Raw genomic sequence first — 24,371 nt, forward strand, 5'->3', positions numbered from 1 at the left:
AATATCTAGGTACTTTGGCCAAGCCAAATTGCCACATAAATTTAACCATCACAAGTGACTTAACCAAAAAGGGGGTTATTTTTCCCAGGATACTTCAACAAGTTCAGAGTACCATCAGGACCTAGCTCCTGCTGTCTTTCTTCTCAGTCATACCTTGCCATGGGACTTCTGTCCTCATGGTTACAAACTGGCTGCTACATCTGTGGCCATTACAGGTGTGAGAAAGAGGGAAGGACAATGGGCAAAAGGGAAAAGCTCACAAACTGTTTATGTCATCTGAGTCTTCCCTTTTCAACATATTTTCCTGGAAGCCCCACCAAGCAACTTCTTAATGATTCTGTTGGTCGATTAGTGTCTTTTTGATCACTCTTAGATGCAAACAATTCTGAAGCTGGATATTTTTATCTAGACCACTCCAAGAAAACCAAAAATCAGGAACAAAGTAGGGGAGAGTAGATGTTGACTAGGCAAGTGGTGATATCATCCACACCTGGTGTTTCAGTACCACATCATTTACTCTTTGAGCCACACCAAATTTCTCACCATACACACGTAGAGGTGTCTACCCTTGGTTGGACTGCCCTTTGAATTAGTCACTGAGTTCTCTTTGGATATGTGAGCCCAGGGTCTATATGAAATTACCTTAGATTTGATGGAAGCCAGTAGAAAAGTAAGGAGAAATTCTTTAGACATTGGCTTTTCTTTTCTCTCTTCTCATGGCCCAAGTAGAGAAACTTCTCTTTCTTTCGTTATGTGTCTGGGAGTAGCGCAAAGAAGAAAATGAGTATGGGGGTTGAGTGGAGGGAGCAAGCATTAGTAAATGTCTGTGCAGCTGATATATCATATGGGCGAAATGGCTTTTCAAAACTTGTTTGCGTTATTTAATATGTTCTAGCTATAGGGCATGAAACAGTCTATCTCACTTTCATTGTCACAGTTCAAGCCATTAAGTGAAGCCAAGAGAGAAACATCTGTAGCATTGAACTTCTGTGGTGCCTAGGAGTGTAAGAAATAATAATTAGAAGAAAATAGTATAGAGAGTATTGGAAAGTCTGTCTTGATAATTGCTTGATTTTGTTATTTTTTTGAGTCTGATATTCAAAAGGTCTCCTTTATGTTTACAAGTAAATATTTCAAAAATCATTTAGTGAAAAATCATTTGGAACTAAAATGGAACCATGTGTCACATTATTGAAATGTGACCAAAGCAGTTTCTATTTTTTTGATTTTGCTAAGGGAGAACAAAGCAAATAAATAGTTTTTTTATCTTGCTCTCTCTCAGACACTCATGTGCACACACACATGCTCACTTATATGTACATAACACCAGATTCTGTCTCTCTATGTTATCTTGTATTCATTTCATATTCTTTTCTCACTATCACTGTGAAACTACTTTGTTGTATAATTTCCATGTAGCTCTTTTGGCATTTTTGCAATTCTTATTCTCGCTGGTTATTGCATTACAAAAGAATGGAGGGAAAGTGGATTTGCATGCAGACATTTTAAATTCTAATGTCAGAGGTCGTTAGTCTTTTATTCTTTCTTTTTTTTTTTTTGTTATGTCTGGGAGCTGGGCTTCTACATATCAAGAATAATTTACAAGAAAGCTTTTAAAAGTAGAGTTTCAGATTTATTTTCCACATACTCAGAACCTGAATGGCTAAATAAGAAAGAACCTAAAGTAAAGATATTTCCATATATTTGAGTGTTGAATCCCTCACATCCATCGAGGAAAGTGGGGATCCCCGCATTCCCTTTACAGCAACTCCCCTCCACATTCTCCTTGCCCAGGTGCGGTGGGTATCTCCTGTGGTAATTTTAGGAGAACACCACCAAATGTAACATCTGGAATTCTCCTTCAGATTGCCATATCTTCTGTATTTTTCTCTTAAGAGTATCTCACTTTTTCCCTCTACCTTAGATTAACGTTAATGTTTTTCATTAATGTTAATGGGATTTATGGATTCCCATTAAAGGCAGTTTACAGCCCAACTGCCCAGAAATCCTCCTACCTGTCCCTAGTCCGCCCACTTGCCTTGGATGACTGTTTCATACTCTCTTATCTCCTTGGACCTCCAACGGCTGCTCCCTGCTTTTCATGCTATGTGGGCAACCTTACTTTCTGTTTTACTGAGAAAAGCTCAGTCAGGAGGAAACTTCCACACGCTCTCACCAGCCTATCTGCAACTACAGCATGTGCTCTGTTACCGAAGATGAAATGTTCTTCTCCCGCCCACAGCCTTCATGGTGCCCTGGTCCCCATCGCCTCTTGCTCCTGCAATTATCTGTTCTCTCCTGCATCATCTGGCTTCCTCTCCCCACTAGATAATTCCCAGCAGCATTCAGAGATGCTATAATATCTCCAAACTTCATTTAAAAAAAAAGAAAACCTGTTTAACTCCTTCTGCCTACTAAACATTTCTCTGCTCCCCATTGACAACAAAGAACAGAAGAGTTGTCTATACATGTTCTCTCCATTAGACTTTCAACTCCACTACTTCTCAAGACCTGTCTGGGTCACCAGAGGTCCCTTCTTTGCCAAATGCATTGTTCTACTCCGAGTTCTATTCTTAGTTGACCTATCAGTGACACATGACCAGTTGATTACTTCCTTGTTCTTGAAATACTTTTTTCAATTGGCTTTGGGGACACCACACTCTCTAGGTTTTTCTTCCTGTCCTACTTGCTGCTCCTTTTCAGTCTCCTTTACTGGCTCTTCCTCCTCTTTCTGAGCTGTCAACCTACAATGCCTAAGGGTTCCATCCTTAGCACCTGTCTCTTCTGCCTCTCTTCACTCCCTAGATGGTCTCATTCAAGCTCATGCCTATATACTCAGGTTTTCCAAATCTCTATCTCCAGTTCAGACCTCTTCTCTCAACTTGAGACTTTGATTATATATCCAATGCCTACTCATCTCCACTTGGGTAGCTAAAAGGCTTATCAAAGGTGGATGCTACCACCCTGGTCCAAGTCACCAGCATCTCTGTCCTCTGCTTTTGCCTGAGAGTTTTCCCTCTTCTATCCTTGCCACCTTATTTGCAACACAGCGGCTAGAATGATCCTCTTAAAACTAAGTCATATCCTGTCACTACTCTGCTCAAAATCCTAATGGCGTCTTGTCCCAAAATAGAAGCCAAAAGTTCTCAAGGTGCTAGTGGCTTGTCCTGCCTATCTCCCTGACTGCATAGACTACTAGCTGTCCTCCCCTCCTTTGCTCCAGCCACCCTGGCCTCTCACTCTTTCTCAAAAGTGTCTACCACTTCCTCCCTCAGCCTCTAGTAGTTTCCTCTCCTGGGTCATACTTCCTCTGGATATTCTTTCCTTTTGGTATCTACTCAAATATCACATTTTAAGAAAGGTAATATTCTTTCTCTCTTACATAAATCTCCCACTCTATGTTCTCCTTAACTTTTTATGAGCACATGAGATAGTGTTGATTTGTTTAATTTCTGACTCTCCACCAGAGTGTAAGCTCCAAGACAGTAAGGATTTTGATTTGGTCTCTACTCCATCCTTAGAACCTAAAACAGTGCCTTGCAAATAGTAGGTACCCAATAAACATTGATTAAATAAATGAAAAATTGAATGAGAAATATAAATCTAAATACTTTAGCAAGAGCTCTTGGTAATTGGCCTGAAATCAAATATTGGTGACTATGAATTCTTATTTTGTTTTCTGAACCCTTATACTCATGATTTTGGCATTTTATCTCTTTCGCCAATCAATAGTGTTCATTCTCCTAAAGAAGTAAAGAGATGTATGATTTCTTGCTAACTTTTTTGAGTTTGTGACCCGTACATCACAAACATGAAGCACAAGTAGAAGAGAATATTAGTCAAGGATCACAGTAACTGAACTTTTCAAAATCAAATCTTGCCTCTCTCTTCCTGTATCAGTAAGGAACCCAGCAGGAAACAGATGGCAAACACAAATTGGGTAATTTGACTAGAGTTTAATAAAAGTATCATTTTCAAACCACAAGGCTCCAAGTGCAGTGCCCTGAGGCTAATAGCAGCCTTTTCTGGTTTTGCCCGAGGCCTAAAAGGAAAGGAGAGGAAAGGTGAATAGGGAGGGAAGGGTATTGGACCCCTGAGGGAGAGCTGTGGGAGAGGCCATTTGACAGGACCAGAAGCCAGGGGTTGAGGCATACAGCCCGCCTGTGATAAACCCTGAGGGATGATGGGGAGCTGATGGAATAAACATCCCAACTTCTCTCTCCTCCTTTCCCCTAATGTTCCACTGGGGCTTCCCATTGGCTGAACCCAACTGGAAGTCAGAAGGTAAGGGAACCCTTGGCTTCTATCTATATAAGCTGGCCTCTGAGGTAGACAATAGGGTAAGAAAGAGTAGAGGGTAGATCTGGAGGGTGAATGTAGGCATTCAGCAGAACATCCAAGTGCTATCTCCCAAAGCCTAGTCTCCCACTTCCACGCTAGTCCCCGTCTCATCCGTTCTTCACACAACAGCTGAAATAAAATCACCAATCTGTGCATATTGGTCCCCTGTTTAAGACCAAATCATTTAACAGCTTTCCATTGATCTTAGAATAAAATCCAAACCCACTCTAGTGGTGTTCAAGACCCACGATGGTCTGACTGGCTCCTACCCACCTCTTCCCCTCAGCTTATACTACACACCCCATCCTGGCTTGCTGCACCCACTCAGAGTGGCCAGCTCTCAGTTCCCCGAGTAAGGTAAGCTCATTATCCTCACTGGCTCTTTGCACACTCATATCCCTCTGTCTGGAACACCCTTCATCAACCCCTTTCATGATTGACTCCTCGTGATTTAAATCTTATAATTTATGCATCATCACCTCAGGGAGGACCTCCCTGACCTCGCCATCTAAGGGATGCTTTCCGTTTACTCTCTCATCAGAGCACCCCAATATTTGCTTCACAGCATTTATCTAAAACCACAAATGGCTCTTCTCCCTCCTTTGCTTTGTTTAGTCTGACTTTAAACAAAGCAAAGCAAGCTCTTCCAGGCATGGGCTTTCTCCATCTAATTCTCTCTGTCATCCTGAGTCCACAATAATTTCTGGCCCAGGTGGTTTCTCAATAAATATTTGGTGATTGAGTGAACAAACATTCTTTTCAATGAAAATGTCTTTACGTTTCTGTAATAATGAAAAAAAAAAAGGTTACCTTTGAGCTTAGTTTGAATGTATTTGAAAGTCTATGTCTCTGGTATCTGGGGGATCTCAAATATGTTAATAGGTGCTTAATATATACTTGTATAAAATACATTTACTGGCAACAGGGCTGATTTTCTATAGCTTGGCAGATTGTTTTTTATGGTTGGTCTATTATATCTTTAACAAAATTAAGCTAAAAAATGAACAATACCCTCTCCGCCATCTGTAGTTTCACAGCATAGCTAATTGAATGCACTTGACTGTCTGGGTGACTTGTTGGAAGTTGGCATTATGAAGTGACAAGACTTGGGCTATAGAGCCAGAAAGACCTGGCCAAACACCAGTTAAGCCACTTACTGGCTGGGTAAGACTGGGCCAGTTACTCAGCCTTTCTGAGCCTGTTTCCACATCTGAAGAAACAAACCTAATGTGGCCTAATTCCTGGAGTTGTTATAGGATTACAAGTGGTAACAGAGCTTCCTCTTTTCTCTGTGCCCATCACTTCCCTTCAATACAGAAACATGCTCAAATCCTCTGTCTTCTCTCCTTAGGCTACTGCTTCATCAATGCCCTCTCCCCAGTCCATGTTTTATTAGTCTTTGGATCTCGTGTCCATATTCTGGTTATTGGGAATCTTGCTAGAAGGCCTTCCTCTCCACGCTTTTCTTTATAAAGTTGAATTCACTCTCTGGTGGATGCAGCCTGGAGCTCGATGGTGCCCGTGACAAATTACAGACCCGTCAAGTTTTCAGTTGGCATCATATTTGCCAGACAAATGTAGACAGCGCTTTCATGCAGCGAAGCACTTTGTGAGCTCTTTGAGCCTCTGAGGGACAATTTGAGTTGGAAAAAAAAGGCATTGCAACCTTGTAGAATACTCACCCCATTACACAAGGAAAACCAAATAAGTTTATCTGACAAAAAGGTATGGGAATTCTCTTGATAAAAGAGCCCAAGCCACGGGGCGCTCTCTCTACTCGACAGAGAGACAAGATGCGTGAAAGTTAAGTCTCTTGTTTATTTTTTTTAGTTAAGTTTAACTATTATAGTTTAAATGCATTCTCTGTGTCAGGCATGTTACCCCTTTAGATGAATTTAGAGCTATTAAGATTATAAAATAAAAATGCTTAGGTACAGGCAGCTTTTACTAAGATCTGATTAAAGAATGGGATATTTTGCTGAGAGTTTGAAAATTTATTGGTACTGTATGTGCAATCCGGCAAAATTAAATTTCTAATGCATGAAATGGTTGTCTGGAGTCTGGTGCTGTAAAAGATTCAAATCAGTTCCATTCAAACCTGTATTCTTAGTGCTCTTGATATGTGCTGAATAAAATACATAAGGGCGTGGTCCCTGCCCTCCGGGCCTTGCTGTCAGGCTCAGTGTTCCTTAACTTTTTGACCAATGTCCTTCTTTTCTAAATATAAATATCTCAGGCCCTCCTTACACACTATTTGAAGCTTAAAATAAGGTAAAGTTGAAGACAGACTAGATAAAGACTTGCTTTATTTTCAAGTTACATATAACCTATAAATTTGTATATGTCTCTCTCTGAGGCATATTGACCTAAATGTTGATCTCACCACACCTCTGTAACACAAGTGTCATTTACCGTTAAGCGACACATGTTTGGTAGGGACCGGAGGTTGCAAATTAGTAGTTCCATGGGTCCAATGCAGATCACAGAGTTGTTGTCATCTAAACTTTCTTTACTGAGCCAACATTTCAAATTGGGGTATTTAACATAAAGTGCAAAGTTTTGACTTCTCTTAAAACACTGCAAGGTCTGGTTGCAGTGGGCCCGCATTCCCACATGGCAACAATGAGATGGGACAGAGTGGCTGCTGCCCCCTTCAGATGGGGCCTGCATTCTCCAGTTGCCATGTCCCCACTGCTAAGTAGTGAAAGCGTATGTCTGAAATTTGGCTTGCACTCTTCAAATAACCCTTCCTGGCTCATGGAAAACTTGAGTTTTTGAGCTCTGGTAGAGTCCAGAGAGGGAAGAGGGAAGGATTTTCATCTATAGAGTAGATGGACTTGGAGATAGTGGCAGGATTTATATAGTTGAAATGTGTGTGTGTGGTGGCGGGGGGTGGTAGGTCATTCCAGGCAGGAGACTAACTTTGATGCTGAATCCCACTAGAGGGTGGTGATGGTTTGTGAGATAGATCCTCAGTAGTTTTTCTCTAATAATGTTTAAATTGTTTAAGGATGCAGATGACTTATTTTTTTCTTCTAAAAAAGAGCAGATTTAAGGTTAAGATTCTTACTCCCTTGCAACCTTGCAATCTGATATGCTTTCTTGTGAGGGAGGAAAAAGAGGAGAAGGTATAGATAGTAAGAGCTAGGAATTGGGCGTAAGTAAGGTTGCAGCAATGGGCGACTGTTAGGTTTATGAATTCTTTAATTAAAATTGTGTGTGTCTGGTGTATGTATGTGTATGTGTGTATATGTGTGGTGGTATGGGGTGTGTGTGGGTGGGTGTATGTGTGGTGTGTGTGGGGTGCATGTGGTGTGTGTATGTGTGTGTTGAAGGGATGGATGCTCAGAACAACTGTGCCATTGTAGCAAGCGTTCAGATTTGTGAAAGAAATAAGGCTGAGAAGAAATGCCATTCATTGTATATCTCCCAAAGGATGGTAAAAGTGTCTTCTCACAGTAGTTGAGCCAGTGCTTTACAAAGGCTCCTGGGCCTATTAAAAGAGCAGGATGTGGTGAGTTTGACAGGACACCTTCAAGGGTAGGTGTTTTGTCATCAACGATGCTCAGCATCCTGCAGTATTTTCCTACAGAATCTCCTTATACGTGGGATTCCCCTTGTTAACATCACGCTTAAGATGATGTCTCCAAAAAGCCACTTTTGGAGTAAAGTTGCATTTATGAGTAGTAACACCTCCATATTTGAGAACTTGTTTTTATTTTGGGGGGTAACCAGCCTTTGCCCATCAGGCAGATGGCTGGGGAAGGGGTAGAGTGGGTAAGGTTTGTTTGCCTTTGTTTTGATGTTCTTGAGGAGCTTCAAACGGAGCAGTTTTATTTTCCCAACAAGGCCGGATTCCTTGTATAGTTGATGTTTCCTTGGTCTGCAGAAGGCTCACCATCAGGATTGATTTGTGTTAAATTGAAAACAGATCTCCTTCCAAAGGCCCTTTTATTGATCCTGACCTTTTCCTTTTGCTGGTGAAGGCTTGTTGAGTTGCCTTTTAAACAACCAGGAATCACTGTGTTGCTTTTTCTTGTAATCTTTTATTTATTCTGTTCAGAGGCCTTAAATGCTTACAAATAAATTTCCTACGGAAATCATAAAACAGCCCTACTCAGCCGAGAGTTGAGAATATGGACTGCTCTTAGCAGATCCCACACGTGGCTTGTGAGGAACAGGTCAACACCTCATTTCTGGGCCCTGCCCTCCCTAACTGGTCCTTCCTCTATTGTTTCCATCTGTATCTTGAGTTCCCACAAGAAGTACTTTGGACTTTATTTCATCTAGTAGTGCCCTGAGAAAACTTTAAGCACTGAATTGGGATTGTATTAGCTGGAAGAATCAAGAAATTAATTTCCTTCAAGAGAAGAATGGCATGTCTAGCCAAACAGAATATTGCTTAATGTAATAGGACTCCCAAATGAAATTGGGGAGCGGATCTTTCTCTTACCTGGGGGATGTGAGATCATTGAATTTCAGATTCTTGTATAAATTAACATTCGAACGAGTGGATCTGCCCCTCACTCTGCCAGCCATTACTCTCCCTTTTCCTGTGTTTTCTGCATGGGAGTGTTTCTGTCACCCACCAGAGGGCCGCACGTCTTTAGTCAGCTGTAAGTCAGGGGATAAAATAATTAATGGATCGGAACTTAATCCATAACTCCCTAACTCTGCAGCTTTATTTTTTTTAATAGTTCATAAACTTCTTATTTTCCTTTTTAGCCTAGATTTCCTCTGTGGTGAAGGAGAGATTTGCCAGCCTTTGGCCCTGCCTCATAAAAAAGCTTTAAAGGACGATGCTAGGCTGTGTGACTGCCTGTAATTCACCCTCATCTAATATTCCAGAACTGTCCCAGAATCTGTGTCTGAATTTGTTCTAATATAAAGGACCCCGGGGTCAACAACACAACTACTTTCAGATGAATTAAGTTGTGCATTCTTAAAGACCTAGGAGGCCAATGCATATTGCATCTCTTAGAGCTGTCACAAGTAATATTATTGGGACCGTGACAGACACCTAATGGGATACACGGAGATCTCTATTTTGAAATTTCTAAAATGTCATAGTAGAGTTTGTTATTTTTCAGAATAACTAATTAAGTGTCTGTCTTTCTGAATTAAACTCTCTGTGCGCTCTGTTTTGCCCTCCTCTGGATGACAGAATGGGCAGATAAATCAGCAACTGATTTCTCAGAGAGTTAAGTTTTGAGAAACATATTTTATAGGTCACCTGTGCCTTAACAAAGCTTTCTAACAGCAAAAAGGCACAAATGGGATGTTGAAACAGCAGTATTTGCTATCAGGAGGTGAAATCTCTGAGAATGGAATTTATCTAGAACCGTAGTTTGAATAGTTTGCAAGGTCCAAGGCAAAAAATTAGCCACTGTTGAGAAGCTGGGGTGAAAGTCTCACTGTCACCATGAAGGTGTCCTGTTCAATCAGAGAGGGGCTGGCCAGCACCTGTTGAACCCCTGCTCTGTCTGGTTTCCACTCTATCCACAGCCTCCCACTAGGGGCACAAAAGCCTCAGTTTAGGGTACTTGCTATGAGAAATGCAGTGCATGGTGGATTTCCTTCTTTCCAGGATTTCATATTTATCTATTGGAAGGAAATAAAAGTACAAAATCAAAGCAGGTTGTATAATTTCTTCCTGAAGTGTACTCTTTCCTTTTGAAGGAGAAGATTCGTTACTTAATGTATTTTTTTCCCCAAAGTGGAAAAGCCTTTTTTTCCTCGATTATTATTGTGTGCCTTTGAGATAAACTAAAGAAGACAGTAAGCCTCACTTGAAATTTGAATACTCAGAGATATTTAAATTTTGTAAATTTCTTTCCAAATTTCTCAGTGTGCATGGTTATAGAAATATACAAAATTTTATATAATGTGTATAATATTACACATACAGCTTTGTAACCTATATATATTTTTTTACCTAATATCATCTTTCTATGTGGATAAATATGCATCTACATCACCATTTTAAAAGAATGCATAGTATTCCATTTTATAGGTATACCATATTTAGTTAGCTAATCTCCTGTTGATAAGATTGTTTCTGATTTTTCAATATTACAAAGAACAATAGAACAAAGATCCTCATACATACATCTTTATGGACTTGACAGGTTGCTTCCTTGAGATACAATCCTACGAATAAAATTGTTATGGAAAACATAACAAAAAATTTTATGAAAGTTGCTGCCCTGCCTTTCAGAAAGGTACTAATTTCTATGAGAGTCTTCAATTCCTTGTAACATCTCCAACACTGGATAGTGTAAATTTTCTTAATCTCTGTCAACTTGAAAGATACAGAGAAATGGTTCATCATGATTTTTGTTTGAATTTCTTTGCTTAATAATGAGCTTGAACATTTTCCCATCATTGGCCATTTCTATTTCTCCTTTTTGAATTACCTATTCATATCTTGGCCCATTTTTCTGTTGGGCTTTTGCCTTTTTTTTTGTTGCTTGCAATGGCTTTCTGTAAATTCTGGATATATACAATTCTTATGCAGCATATGGACTGGAGCTTGTCAAGAAAATATTGGGGAAGAATGCAGCATTAAAGTAAAACAAGAGTTTACTACTGTGTAACCCCAAGTAGCCATCTAACCTTTCTGTCCCTCAGTTTTCTCCTGTATAAAATTAGGAAGTAGTCATTCATTCATCAGATTTTTTTCACTTGAAGTAAAGCCAATAATTATTAAAATGAAGCATTTCACTATGTAACTTCCACAGTGAACACTTTGGTGTCCTCTGTTGTTTTAATTACCCTCTATGCACCCAGTTGATAAAGGAGAGATTTCTACCCTAGGGTTATGGGGATGGCCAAACACACAACACTGACACTGGATAGATGAGATAGACAGCAGTTTGTGAATCACATAGGCTCATAGCCCAGGGGAGGAGGGTGCTGCACACCATACAAGGCCACAATAGGGGTGCACTTGGGAACAGAGTGAACAACCAGGAGCTGTGGGAGGTGGGCTTTGTAGTATCAAGAGGGTGGGGTGACTTCTGGTTCTTGCAGGAAGATGTTATTGGCTTGTTTGGATAATTCCAAGGGCCGTTAGGAAACTGAAACCCATTACTGAGTGATAAACAGGAATGGTGCCTGGTTCCCATGATAAGGGAGAGTTGTTTGGCTAGGGGACTTTATCCCTAGGAGCAGAGAGGGAAGAAGAACTTGCAGTTAGGCCTTTGGACGCCATACTGATTTTCCCCAGATGTCAAGGCAGCACAAAATATTGGGGTTTAATTTTAGTCCTTATACTACAACTATCTCCGAGAAGTGAGTTCCCAAATTCAGTGGCCTCTTCTCCAGTCATTATTGTCCTTGACTGAGTTCATCCTGTCCACTCCTGTAATTTCTTCCCTTCCAATGGCCTCCATACCACAGCCCTGTCCAGGGAGGCAGGGTGGCATGAGTGAGATTCTCCCTAAATCAGACAAACATAGCTTTGATTCCACCTCTGTCACTTACTAGTTATATGGCCTTGGACAAGGTACGTTACTTCTCAGCCTCAGTTTTTATAAAATGGAGATAGTATCACTCTTATAGAATAACATAAAAAAGTTTCTGGCAATAGTGTCTGGGTCGTATTGGGCATTTAAGATCTTAATTATTTAGTATTTTTTACTTGTTAATCTTCATATTCCTACCATCTTAATGTGAGCATTAACTAAGATTTGTTGCATACCTTCCAACTCTCTTTTTCTATTTCTTAGCCCTTGAAGATATATCCACATTTTCCATGGCTTCTCTTTGCACCTTAACGCAAACGGCTCTAATGTTGCATTTCTTGCACTGATCACTCTCTGATTCTCCAACTTTTTCTTAGACATTTTCCCTATAGTGTCTTATTCAGCATGCTTAAGAGATTTCTCCTCAAATGGGTACCTTCTATGTTACTTCTTCTTCTTCTGGCTGGCTTCCTCATTAGTGTCCATGTTATTTTGGCTTAATATTCTTAAGTCTCTTTTAGTTTCTTTCTCTTTCAAAGCCATACTAACTCAGCTGTGAAAAGCCGTTGGTTTCTTCCTTCACAGTATGAATTACATCCATCCTTTCCACTCCATTCCCAGAAATCAGAGCCTTTAGAGTTAGAGAGTTGCATTAGGCTCTGAGTTGGTTTGCTTTTGCTTTGACAAACTCCCCTCTTGTTTCCCAGTTCAGCCTATGTCCTACTGCTTGATGAATCTTTCAAATGCTCATCTTTGATCATGTTTCCTCTATTCTAAAACTACCAATGGCTCCTTGATTTCCCTGATACAGATTCCTTAGCCTGGCTTGCAGGGTCCCTGACAGTCTAGTTACTCTCCTGTCATTGTCTCCCCAGCATTCCTACATTGCATCAACTTAATCTTTTTTGTTTTGGTCCCCAGGACATGCGTTGCCCCAAAATGCCTTTGAGCATTTGTCTGTGTTTTCTCTCTGTCTAGGATACCCACCTTCCCATTCTCAGTGTTTTCAAATCTTGTATTCAAAATTAAAATCCTAGCTTTGCTGGTTACCAGTTATGTGACTTTGAAAAATCACTTAACCCTCTCTGAACCTTGGGTTCCTCATTTGTTAATGGGGATAATATTGTCATGTTACAGGGGTATTTATGAAAGCAACTAACATAGTGTTTATGTCATAACACTTATGAAATTGTCATTGCTGCTGCCGCTCCTATCACCCCAGCCAAAAGTAATCTTTGCTTTCCCTGACTACCTACCTTGTTATGCATAAGGCACTTGTTTTATAATGCCTTGTGCTGTGTTATATTAAAAAAGGCTATATCTTCACTAACTACACTGAAAGTTCCTGGAAGTTGGGCATCAAGTATTTTATATCTTTATTCATTCAGCAAAGATTTATTGGATGTTTTGTATGTGTCATGTGGTGCGCTAGGGGCTGGGGATACAAGAATGACAAAGACTTAGTCTCTCCCATCAAAACTCTTGCACACCATCTAATAATGGAATGCTACCTAGATTTAGTTGAAATAAGCCCAGTGAGTGCCCAGAGTAGGGGCACCTGACTGAGCTCAGCATTCTAGATGGTGTTCTAAGGAAGTAACACTAACCTGAGATGCAAAGAGTGGTGGGAATTAACAGGTGAAGGTGGGGAGGCACAGTGCTGTAGGACGAGTGAGGAAGAGCGTTCAGTGCGGAAAGCAACATGTTCATGTACACAGAGGGGAAGCGGGACGTGGTCTTTGTGAACTGCGAGAACAAAATGGCTGTGATCTTGGTTTTGAAGAAGAACTAGTGGGAGACAAAACCAGGAGGGTAAGCCAAGGCTAGATCCTGTAGGGTTTTCAATTCTTTCTACCATTACTGGTGCCTAGTAGAGTGCCTACATCTGGTGGGTTCAACAGATGTGTTTCTAGCCTTTATAAAGAGTGGCTGCACATGATTTAGTCTTGGAGCATTTACAGTCAAAGAAACTCAGTTCAGCAAGAGAACAAAGTTTCAAAGTTGCTGAAATCTTTTGCTTCTATTTCTTAGAAACTGTGAAGGAGAGCCGTATATCTAATCCAGGCCACATTTATAAACAAACAATCAAACAGCTCTTCTGCTCCTACCCACTTCCATACCTGTCACCACACTGATGCCTCCTTCTTATGCCTCAAAAGTAAAACCAAAAGAGAAAGTGTTCTCTCTCCTCCACCAGCTGACACTCTGTTGTCCCTCCTCTTCCTCTTCTCACATTCCCTCAGTATTTTCTGGAGCAGCCAGACTCACCCTCTCCCTAACCTCTGTCTCCGACTCTCTCCCTCTCTCCATTCTCACAAAAATCCAAGAAACTGACAGAAACTGAGCTCTCCTCAGGTGACTGCAGGTTAATAAGGATTGTCCAGACACGTATAAGGACTGAATGAAACATTCTGTGGAAGAACCAGAGGCCATAGCTGTCAATCCTGAAGCCCTGGGTGCGGTGAGTTGGGTTTACCTCAGAAACTCATCCTTTCATGTTCAAAAGAAATTTGTCCATTCAGGATTCTGTTTCCCGCCTGCCCCCACTTCCATTATTTCTCCCAAACCTTGAATCATAGACTTCTGGAAAGCATTGTGAATAATTTATATCCTTTTATTACTCATTGCTTAACTCCCTTTGGGGGAAATAAAGAGAAACAGTTTTTTTGCTGCTTACTCTCCCGTGGACTGAGGCCATGTCAGCTTCAGGCAATAGCGAAGATTTATGACCACAAGAGCTGTCATTGTGGAATGGTTGATTGACCCATAGTTTTGATTAACCAAAATATTTTTTAAAATTCAGGAGCAGTGCTAATAACATCAGAATGGAAATTCGACATTTCACCACTTTCCATTAAAACCTGCTTGTTATCATCTTTATTTTCAATGCTCGATGGTGAGCATTTTCTTCCTTGCCTATTGAATTGGTTTTCTTGTGGAGTCTTTCTCAGAATCTGTAAATTCGAATACAGAGCTGTGGTGACTAAGAGCACATAGTGGTGACCTGCTGCTGGGGATGAGGGTATATGGATGTGCTCAGGTCCTGTTTGGTTTGGTCTTTCTAAATGTCTTTACTCAGCTTCACAGAGCCAGGAATTATATAGTTAGTACATGTCTTGGGCCACTGAGATGCCTCTGGCACATTGGATTGGTCCCACAGCAAATATTGTTAGAATGTGTCACCTTCACTCCATCACCTCTAGCACCGTGCCATCCAAGTCCAGATTACCCTCCTTCCTAGACTGCTGTCATCTAGGAGGTCTGGACTAACTGGCCCATCTGGACCCACTCTGCCTCCCCTCTACCCAAATCTATTATTTTCAAAGTATAAATATGATGGTATCAACTACTACCACTGCAGTCTGCTTGAAAAACCTTGAAATGGCTTCCCATTGCTCCAAATCCTTGAAGTGGCTCATAAAGCTTTGGTCCTGTTAACCTAAAAAAATAAAACAGTCAGTTATTTTACTAGCAAATGAGTTTATTTGGGAACAGCAAAGCATTGCAACTTGGGGCAATTAAGCTATAGCAAAAGCCATAGGCAAGTCCAACAATCAAAAGAGAGGAACGTTATTTTATAGGGAAAAAGGAGGAACTTGGGAGGGGTTGTTTTGAATGAAAGTCCATCCGAGAAGAGCAAGAGTTCAGGGTGGTGATGGTTTTTAATTTGCTGAGTTGCTGGGGTAGTCGATTTCTATTTGGGATGCAATGTACATTTCTTCTTGGGGTCTGTAATTGAGGATTCTTGCTGTTAAGAACTTTTCTTCTGCTGGGGTCTGTAATTGACAATCATTCCTGTAACTGACCTTGAATGGTACTGCGTGAGAGCTCCCCCTTCTGGCCTCCTGACTCCATTTTAAATGAAGTTTCCCTTTATTAGTTTTTGCAGTCCCCACTAACACTCTTCTTTATCACTCTGTCCCTTGGATTCTCCACTCCAGTCACACTGGCCTTTATTTAGTCCCTATATTCGCTCTACTCAGTCTAACTACAGGCCTTTGCACATCTGGTACCCACAGCCTAGAAATGTCAGCTCAAGTGTTACTTGTTCTGAGATAATTTATTTGCCTCTACACCCCCTAACTAGACTACTTCTTTGTTATAGATCCTCCTGGTACCAAATATCTCTCCTTAGATGCTTTTTAGAGGATCGTTTTTTTGTTTTTTGGATGTTTTTATTTTTGCTGAGGACGATAAGCCCTGAGCTAACATCTGTTCCAGTCTTCCACCACTTTATATGTGGGTTGCTGCCACAGCATGGCTAATGAGTGGTATAGGTCCATGCCCAGGATCTGAACCTGTAAACCTGGGCTGCCAAAGCAGAGTGCGCCAAACTTAACCACTATGTCACGGGGCTGGCCCCTGAGAGTCAGTTTTATACTGGTGAGCTCTTTTCATTAATATCTGCCTCCGCTTGGATTCCTTGAGGGCAGAGCCTATCTTTGTTTCGACTCACCTTGGCATCTCCAGGACCTAGCACAGTGCCTGGCTCTTAGAAGATGTCCAATAACTATGTGTTACATGAATGGATGAATAAATGAATTTGAGTATAAGTGTAATTAGAAAATGGGCCTTACTTGTCTTCAAGGGATTTATGTAATTGACAAGAAATCCAGATGAATCTCTGTTGGAACAGCCAAGAGTGAAAATGTACTCAGATGAAGGAAGGCTAGAAGCAGCCTGTAACAGCAGCTACACCCATTTTGTTCTGTTTAAAATGAGGGACACTACTGATGATAGTTTTAACTGGATGGACGAAGAGTCTCTTTCATAAGGGCTACTGGAAGGTTGTTCCACTCTGTTAGGGTTCGCAACTATGGAGTATATATTTTTCTCTCCTGTTTCCCTGTTTTTAAGGGACTTACCATACATTCCCTATTAGAAGGAAATTGTGGATACTTATTAGCAAGTTGTGTACGAATGAGTTTTGGTTCTTTCCCTGATCCATCCCAATTAGCTTCCCGACGTCTCCTTATTGTATCTGCCTAGGAAACATGAAATATCTCACTTCAGAGGACGGGTGCAATTCTTGGGCACATATGGTTTTTTCTGAACATTACCTTCTATTTGCAAGGGAGAGAAGTAAGCAGTTTAAACAAGGAAAATGTGTGTTTTGGGTCTGTAGGCTGCCAGGGAAGGCAAGCAAGGAGAATAATGCTAGGCATTGAAATAGTAGCTTTCCTGCTTTCAGGTCCGAACATCTGTCTGTGTCTCAGGGCAGATTTGGTTTAAGACCAAAACAAATAGCTCCCCTTCCTTGGGTTCTGACCCCTCGGGTGTAGAAAAGGGACTAAGCGAGTCCAACTGTAACTTGCTAGGGAAGTCCTTGTTCTCTCCAACCTTCTGGGAGCCCCAAATAATTAGCTGTGCAAAGAGCAAGTTGGAATCAGAATTCCCCTCTAGGGTTTTCTGGGTCCAGCCAAACAAGGCGAGCTGAGCTGAGAGACAAATAAACCCTGTGAAAGAGAGTGAGTGCCAAGTCTCCTTTCTCCCTCCTCGCTTCAGTTCTGGTCCCCTAGATCTGCGTCCTCAGCTTCCTTGTCTCTTGTAATTCCCCCAGGTCCCTCATCATGTATAGCCAGGGGGAATTTCATCTTAATTAGAGAAGCCAGTGGGCCAGTCTCCGGTGGAAGGCTGGCGCTGTGTTTTAGGACTTGTAAGGGCTTGGGAGGAGGAGGTTGGCCTGTGGAGAGAGATCTCACTTCCTTCCAGATTTTCTGATGTTTTCAAAAAGAAGCCAGAAATCTGGACTTTTGTGTGAAGTCACCCAATTTTAAAATGTTTGCTACATGTTTTATTTTGTTTACAAACAATGTCCAGGCCAAATAAAACACATGCTTCTGGTACCTCTAGGTTAGCCCATCAGCTTCATAAAGGTGCAGATTGTGTCCATCCTGCTTGCATCTGTATCCCCAGGACTTAGCAAAGTACTTGCCACCTAGTAGAAGCTTACTATCTCTTGATTGATATCCATAGGAGACTCATTCTTGGTGATATTCCCTTGATGTTAATAACAATAATAAAATACAACAATTACAGTACCATTTTTTATTAAGCACATATTAAGTGCTTTCTATAAAATTTAATCTGCACCATGACCTTAGAAGCTGCTTATTTTTATTATTCCCATCTTGCAACTAGACACAGAAGCTCAAAGCCTAAAAATGATGACCTAAGCCAGTTGTTCAGCTAATGAGTGGATGCTGATTCTGGCTGTACTGCCTCCCAAGCTAGTACAGTTATCCCTCAGTATCCATGGGGGATTGGTTCCAGGACCCCCACGAATCCCAAAACCCATGGATGCTTAAGTCCCTATTGTAGTGTTTGCACATAACCAGGAGGATGCATATCTTCCTGTATACTGTAAATCATCTCTAGATTACTTATAATTCCTAATACACTGTAAATGCTATGTAAATAGTTGTTATACTGTATTGTTTAGGGAATAATGACAAGAAAAAACGTCTGTACATGTTCAGTATAGACGCAACCATCATAGGCCTTTTGATCTGCGATTGATTGAATCCGCAGATGCGGAACCTGCGGATGCAGAGGGCTGACTTTATTTTTAATCCTAATGCTACAGTGCCTCAAACTCTGCTCTGCTGTCACTGGCCTCACTGGCCACAGGGAGCCAAGGTGAATCCTGCAAGAATTAGCCCTTCTAAAGGGGAATCAACAAGCCTGGCGTATTGTTTGTCTCCCATGTACACTCCCTGGTGTATGTATCTCTCTCCAGGACAGACATTTGAAAGGGTGGACATGATGGGTGGGCATTCTTCTTTTACTTCTGCACAGCATTTATTCTCTCCTCTAGCCAGAGCTGTGGAACTGTTCCTGCTTTCCTACCGCCATCTCTTTATGGGGAATTACTCTGCAGGGAACTTTGATAAGTTGTGCCGGTCATGGTATCCTACTGTGTGATATACTTAAGTGATACGAAACAGTCTATATTTGGGCATTTTTCTAGGACTCGGGCACTCTGAGCTGAGGTTCACAGAGTCATTGTTTGGCTTCCTTAACTGAAAGCAAGAGTGGTGACTCATCATCGGCTTGAGATACAATTAAACCCATGACTCCTAAAAGCAAGACCCTCTATTATGGCCTGCTTGTCATCAAACATGTTTTTCTTGTGCTGCAAATATTTTATTACAGGTACTGAAGCATTAAAGCAGTAGTCTATGAGAGACGCAAAACCGGGGCTAATTTTACAAAGTGGGATAGCTCTCTCTAATTGCTACCATTTGATGGACTTACGTATGTTAGTGGTTTCAGCTACTGGGGGATCCTTTTAATCAGGAGAAAAGGGCAATGGGAGTGAAGAATATAGGCCTTCAGAAAAACCAGATTACATCCTTATGCCCTGCTTCCAACATGGGCTGCTTCTCAGTGTAAGAGGTATCCTACCCTTGATTTTTTTCAGCATATCGTCCTGGTTTGAAACCATCTTACTCTTTGGTAGATTGTTCTTTAATAGAGGAAGGTTTTACAAACTGGACTATTGCCTTTGAGAAGCGGAGAGCAGCTTTTTAAGGAAGTCCATAGTGATCTTCATCATAGCTCTGCTTACTAAGGCGTTATTTAAGGATTTTGCACTCATCCCTTCTTTTAGTCTTTCCCGAAACCTTATGAGATGTGCATTCTTTTCCTCAATTTTATAGAGGAGAAAACAGGCTCAGAGAAGCAGAGTGACTTGTCTGAAAGCACACAGTAGCAACACTGGGCTATTGTTTCCAGTACTGTTTGTACTTCAGAATATCTTTGGAAGCGTTGAAACAATACAGCTTCTTGAGCTGCAAGCTTGTGGCCTAACATCTCAACCTGGGGGGAGCCTGGAAATCTATATTTTTCGAAAGTTCCCTCGATCCACTGTGATGAATGGTTAAGACTTGGAAAATATTAGTATGATAGGGGAGGAAAAATAATTTTCTCTCTACTCTTCTGGATTTTTAGCTGAGACCACTCTATAATAAAAGACAGATTAAGAGAAAAAAAAAAAAAAACCCAGAAATTTAATAACATGTATACCTCCTATATATGTGGGAGCTACCCAGGGAAACTGAGTAACTTTACGAAATGGCCCAAGCCTCCACCTCAAATACCATCTCCAGGTAAATACAAAAGAAGATGTTGTGGAAGTGAGGAGCCCAGTGATGGGAGGTTAGCAGGCAAAACACAGTAAACAAGGATAAGGCTGTTATGCAGATTTAATTCATTGCCTTCTTATTGATTAGAGTTTCTAGAGATTTAGTCACCCTCTTCCTGGTGCAGAGAGGGACACCTTAACAAATGGAGATTTCCCTTATAAAGTAAATGTAAATGTCTCTTACAAAAGGTAACTTCTACTCAGTTTTCAGAGATTTTCTTGTGTCTGCTGTTTCTTAAAAAATAACCAGCTCAAAATAATCCTTATGCCAAAGAGAGGCATATTTTGGAGTGGCAAATTCTGCTGCCCTTCGCCATACATCACACCATATCTTTTGAAATAAATCAAAGTAGAGATTCAGTTTGCAGATTTTAATGGTTTTTTTGTTTCTTTGTTTCAACTAGACATCTCCACTTCTGCCTCGGGGGCTACAGGAAAGTCTTCTCAGAGGAGGTTACATTTTGCTAGGTCCTAATGAGTGGATAAGAAGGAGAAATGGAGAAGACATGGAGGCAAAGTGATCCACAGACAGAAGTCACAGAGCTGCCACCAGACTGAAGTGCCTGGGGAATGATACAAGGGCAATATGCCTGGACAGATGGTGACAGATGTACCATATACAGTCTTCCCACAGCATCCAAGGGGGATTGGTCCTAGGAACCCCACCGATACCAAAATCCACAGTTGCCCAATAACATGTCATAGTACAGTGAATCCGTGAGTTTTGCATCCACGGATATGGAAGGCTGACTGCATGTTATCGGCTGAGTCCAAGGGGAGAATGTCTTGGAAGGTCCCACTGGTGATATAGCAGAATTGACTTCAGTGGTGGAGCACGGAATGCTCATCTCATTGGGCAGTTTCCTATGCAGTCTTCTTCAGGGCATCCTGAGCTGCATGTTTCTGCCTGACCACTTGCTAGAAGATGATCAGGCAAGGTGCTGACAGCTCAGATAGGGTTCCTGTCTACAAATGCCTTAAACTCAATTGTGATAGGATCAGAAATGACAGAGGATAGAAAATAACTTGGCACGGCACAGTAGGTGCTGAAGCAGAGATTTGAGGGGGAATTAGGAACTCTTTAGCTGTTTTGAGGAGTTGTCTATAAACCAGAAATTTTTTCTGCTAAAATCCTCCTGCAAAAGCATGTGGATTCTTGATCAAGAAGGTTTGTTCACTTTCTGTGGAAAAGTAAATGCCTTTGGTAGTTTAGATCCAATGACTAGTCTTTCTCCATCCAATTCCAGGTTGCTAAATAAATACATCCAAAGAGTTCCTTCTGGAATAATATTGATTAGATGCTCCAGTCTTAACAGAAGTGAGGAGTACGATGAGTGCTCTTATGATGGTAAATGTGATGGGCGAGCCCACAGTCAGGAGCCATTGTGCTAATGTTTTAAATTCTCTCTTCATTGCCTCAATGCTATGAATCACTTACATGTTACTCCTAGGAGGTAGCTGATGGATACTAAACTCATCAACATCACCCCAAATGGCCATTTTAAGCTGATTCTATTCAGTTTCCAGGGTACTGAGGGAATTGCCTTTAGTTTCATTTACATGTTGAAGAAAACTAGAGCCTGACAGTAGTTAAAGAGGTAAAAACAGGTTTTATTCTGGAACTATTGCAATGAGGGAAGAGAAAATTCAGTATAGAACTGAGTTCAAGTCTGAATGAAACATGGACAAATGGCGATTTATAGTTAAGCAGCAGAGTGGGGATCAGTGGATGGGAAATTTTTAAGGGGATAGGGTAATTTTTACTAAACTGACCTAATAGGATTATTGCTGAGGACAGGCCAGGGTGATCAGATACCAAGGGTAGGGGATGGGAAATTTGATCATGTATTATAGGTGATTAGATATTGAGAGTGGGTTTTTTTTTTCTCTTCCTGAACTGACTTAGCAAGATTCTTGCTACAACTGGGCCCTGAAGGCCTCACAAGGTTGAGGCCTAGAGAGATTAGAGGAGCCTGACTAAAGTTTAGTCAAGGAGAGAGTCTTCGTCATACAAAAGCCTAGTCTTCATTTCCTCAGAAGGTGTTTTGCTGGATGAGAACTGGTTTAAAACTGGTTTAAAGTCTTCCCTGGGAAGATGAAGAAAAGTTCTGGAGATGGATGGTGGTGATGATTGTGTATCATTGTGAATGTACTTAATGCCCCTGAACTGTATGCTTAAAAATGGTTAAAATGGTAAATTCTATGTTCTGTATATTTTAGCACAATCAGAAAAACCAATAAAATAGGGGCAACAATATCAATAACAATGGTAACAGCTATTGTTTTCCAAGTTTTTGCTTTGTGGCAGGCATTGTGCTAACCACTTTACAGTGACGATCTCCTTTTCATAGAAAAGGACTTGAGGATTGGAGCGGTTGATGACTTGCCAAGGGTCACACAGCAAATAAGTGGTAGTCTCGTTCCAGAGCTCTCTGTTGTAGCTTATGCTCAGGCCAAACCACCTCACAGGACAGTCCTTTCGGTCTGAGGCTCCCCATCTACCAATAGAAGCTGTGACAAACAACTAGAATGAGTCAAAATGACCAAAAATTTACCTTATCAATTGACAGCAACTCTGATATATACACTAATCATTTAACAGCAAAGAGGTATGCCCTGACTTCTTGCCTGCCTTTACAGTTCAACTGTCTGGTGACACAGGAGGATATTCTATTAATTAGAATGATGGTTATCTGAATATCTCCCTTCTCTTTGACATAGGACTGTGACAATGCCAGCTTTCATTTAGCCTGTGAACTCCTTAGGGGCAGGGACAATCTCTTCCCATTCATCTTTCTACTTGGCACGTAATAGATGCTCAATAAAATTTTTTGTTGAAATGAGCTTCCAGTGATGTTGAAGGTATCAGCATAAGTTTTCATAATAATTAGGGAGTACTATATGGTTGTATGATGCATTGGTTTATCTCCTGGGACCTAAATTCTGGAAGATACGTTAGAGGTGATTCTTGACCAGAAGTGATTTTGCCCCCAGGAGGCATTTGGCAATGTCTGGAGACTTATTTGATTGTCGTAACTGAGAGGGGGTGTGCTACTCCCATCTGGCTGATAGATGCCAGGGAGGCTGGAAACACCTGAAGGGTCGTAGAATATACCATACCAAAATATGTCTCTTTGGCATAAGGGGATTATTTTGATCTGATTATTTTAAGAAACTTCAGACACAGGAGAAGCTCTGAAAACAGAGTAGAAGTTACTCTTTTGTAAGGGAAATTTACATTAGAAAGGGGGCCTGTACCAGGAAGAGGGCTATTATTAGAGATCAGTTTTTCCCCTGAGAGAATTATTTGCATGGCAGGGCAAGCTTTGTTTACCAAACATGTTCTCCTCCCCCCTTCTCATGAAGTGCCCCACTTTGAGGCCTCAAACCTCTATCCCTTTCTTTAGCTTCAGAGGGTTTATAAGCCTCAATCATCTGGCCTGTTGAATCTCATATCTTTGTGGGGCTCCCATAGGTATACATGTAATTAAAATATTTTTTCCTGTTAATCTGTCTATGTCAATTTAATTCTTAGGCCAGCCATAGAACATAGAAGGATAGAGGGAAAATTTTCCTCCCCTATGCATCCTACAATGCAAGGGACAGCCCTCACAGCAAAGAATTATCTGGCCCTAAATGTCAATGGTTAAGAAACTGCTTTATGGGTTTTTTTCGCTCATTCATTCACTCATACATTCATCTCACATATGTTTATTATCTGGCTCCACCCTCTGATTGACAGGAGAGCAAGCCTGTTTGTCTGGGATCGCACAACTGGATGGTATAGATCTAGGACTTGAACCGATGTCTCAGGGAGAGTTCTTCACATGCGTGAAGGTGGCCTCTTAGAGCCTATATTACTGATTCAAATGCCATCTTTGTGGTCACGGTGAGCAGGTCCTGCCAAGACCGATAGGACTCTGAGGCCGTGCCTGGTGCTTGGAGCTGATGGGAAGGGCAGTCACCTAAGACGGCTTGTTCAGGCTGCTGAAGGCCTCCAGGCTTGAGCTCTGTGAGCTCTTGCTGAAATTGCAGCAGCAGGGACCATTTCTGGGACTCCCTGTGTACGCCACACTCCACTGCTGGGCCAGTCCCTCTTCGCTGAACTGTAACACTATCTCAGCCACCCTGTTTTCACAGCTCCCCTAGAAGCCATATTATGGACTTTGTTGAAAGAATTATCATGTTCACACAGCGCTGTATTTGCAGTAGGTTTAGGACTCTTTTCAGATTTGAGCACTGGTGGTCTTTAATGCAATCTGCTTTTCAACACACATCACATGCTCCCCCGCTCCCTTCCCTTCCCTGCTCTCACTCCTTGCTGCCCTCTGATTATGGTCTGTCTCAGTGTGCAGAGAACGTGCAGCCGAGCGTAACAGGTGACATACAATTCTCGAGATGGTAGAGTTGATGGATTT

The 24,371-nt window shown here is 41.3% G+C and overlaps 1 protein-coding gene across 5 annotated transcripts in view; it reads left to right on the top strand.

Moving 5' to 3' along the window:
• Window positions 1-24,371, top strand: part of FHIT (fragile histidine triad diadenosine triphosphatase) — a 1,361,197-nt gene that overhangs the window by 413,029 nt on the left and 923,797 nt on the right. The window contains exon 1 of one of the 5 annotated variants that reach the window (XM_070576978.1): window positions 14,028-14,268. The exons of the other annotated variants lie outside the window; for them this stretch is intronic. The gene's annotated coding sequence lies outside the window, so the exon portion shown is untranslated. Of the gene's footprint in view, window positions 1-14,027; window positions 14,269-24,371 lie in introns of those variants that run through there. 5 annotated transcript variants of the gene reach the window in all.

The sequence above is a fragment of the Equus przewalskii genome, chromosome 15 (genome assembly GCF_037783145.1).
Source record: "Equus przewalskii isolate Varuska chromosome 15, EquPr2, whole genome shotgun sequence".
Taxonomy (NCBI): Eukaryota; Metazoa; Chordata; class Mammalia; order Perissodactyla; family Equidae; genus Equus; species Equus przewalskii.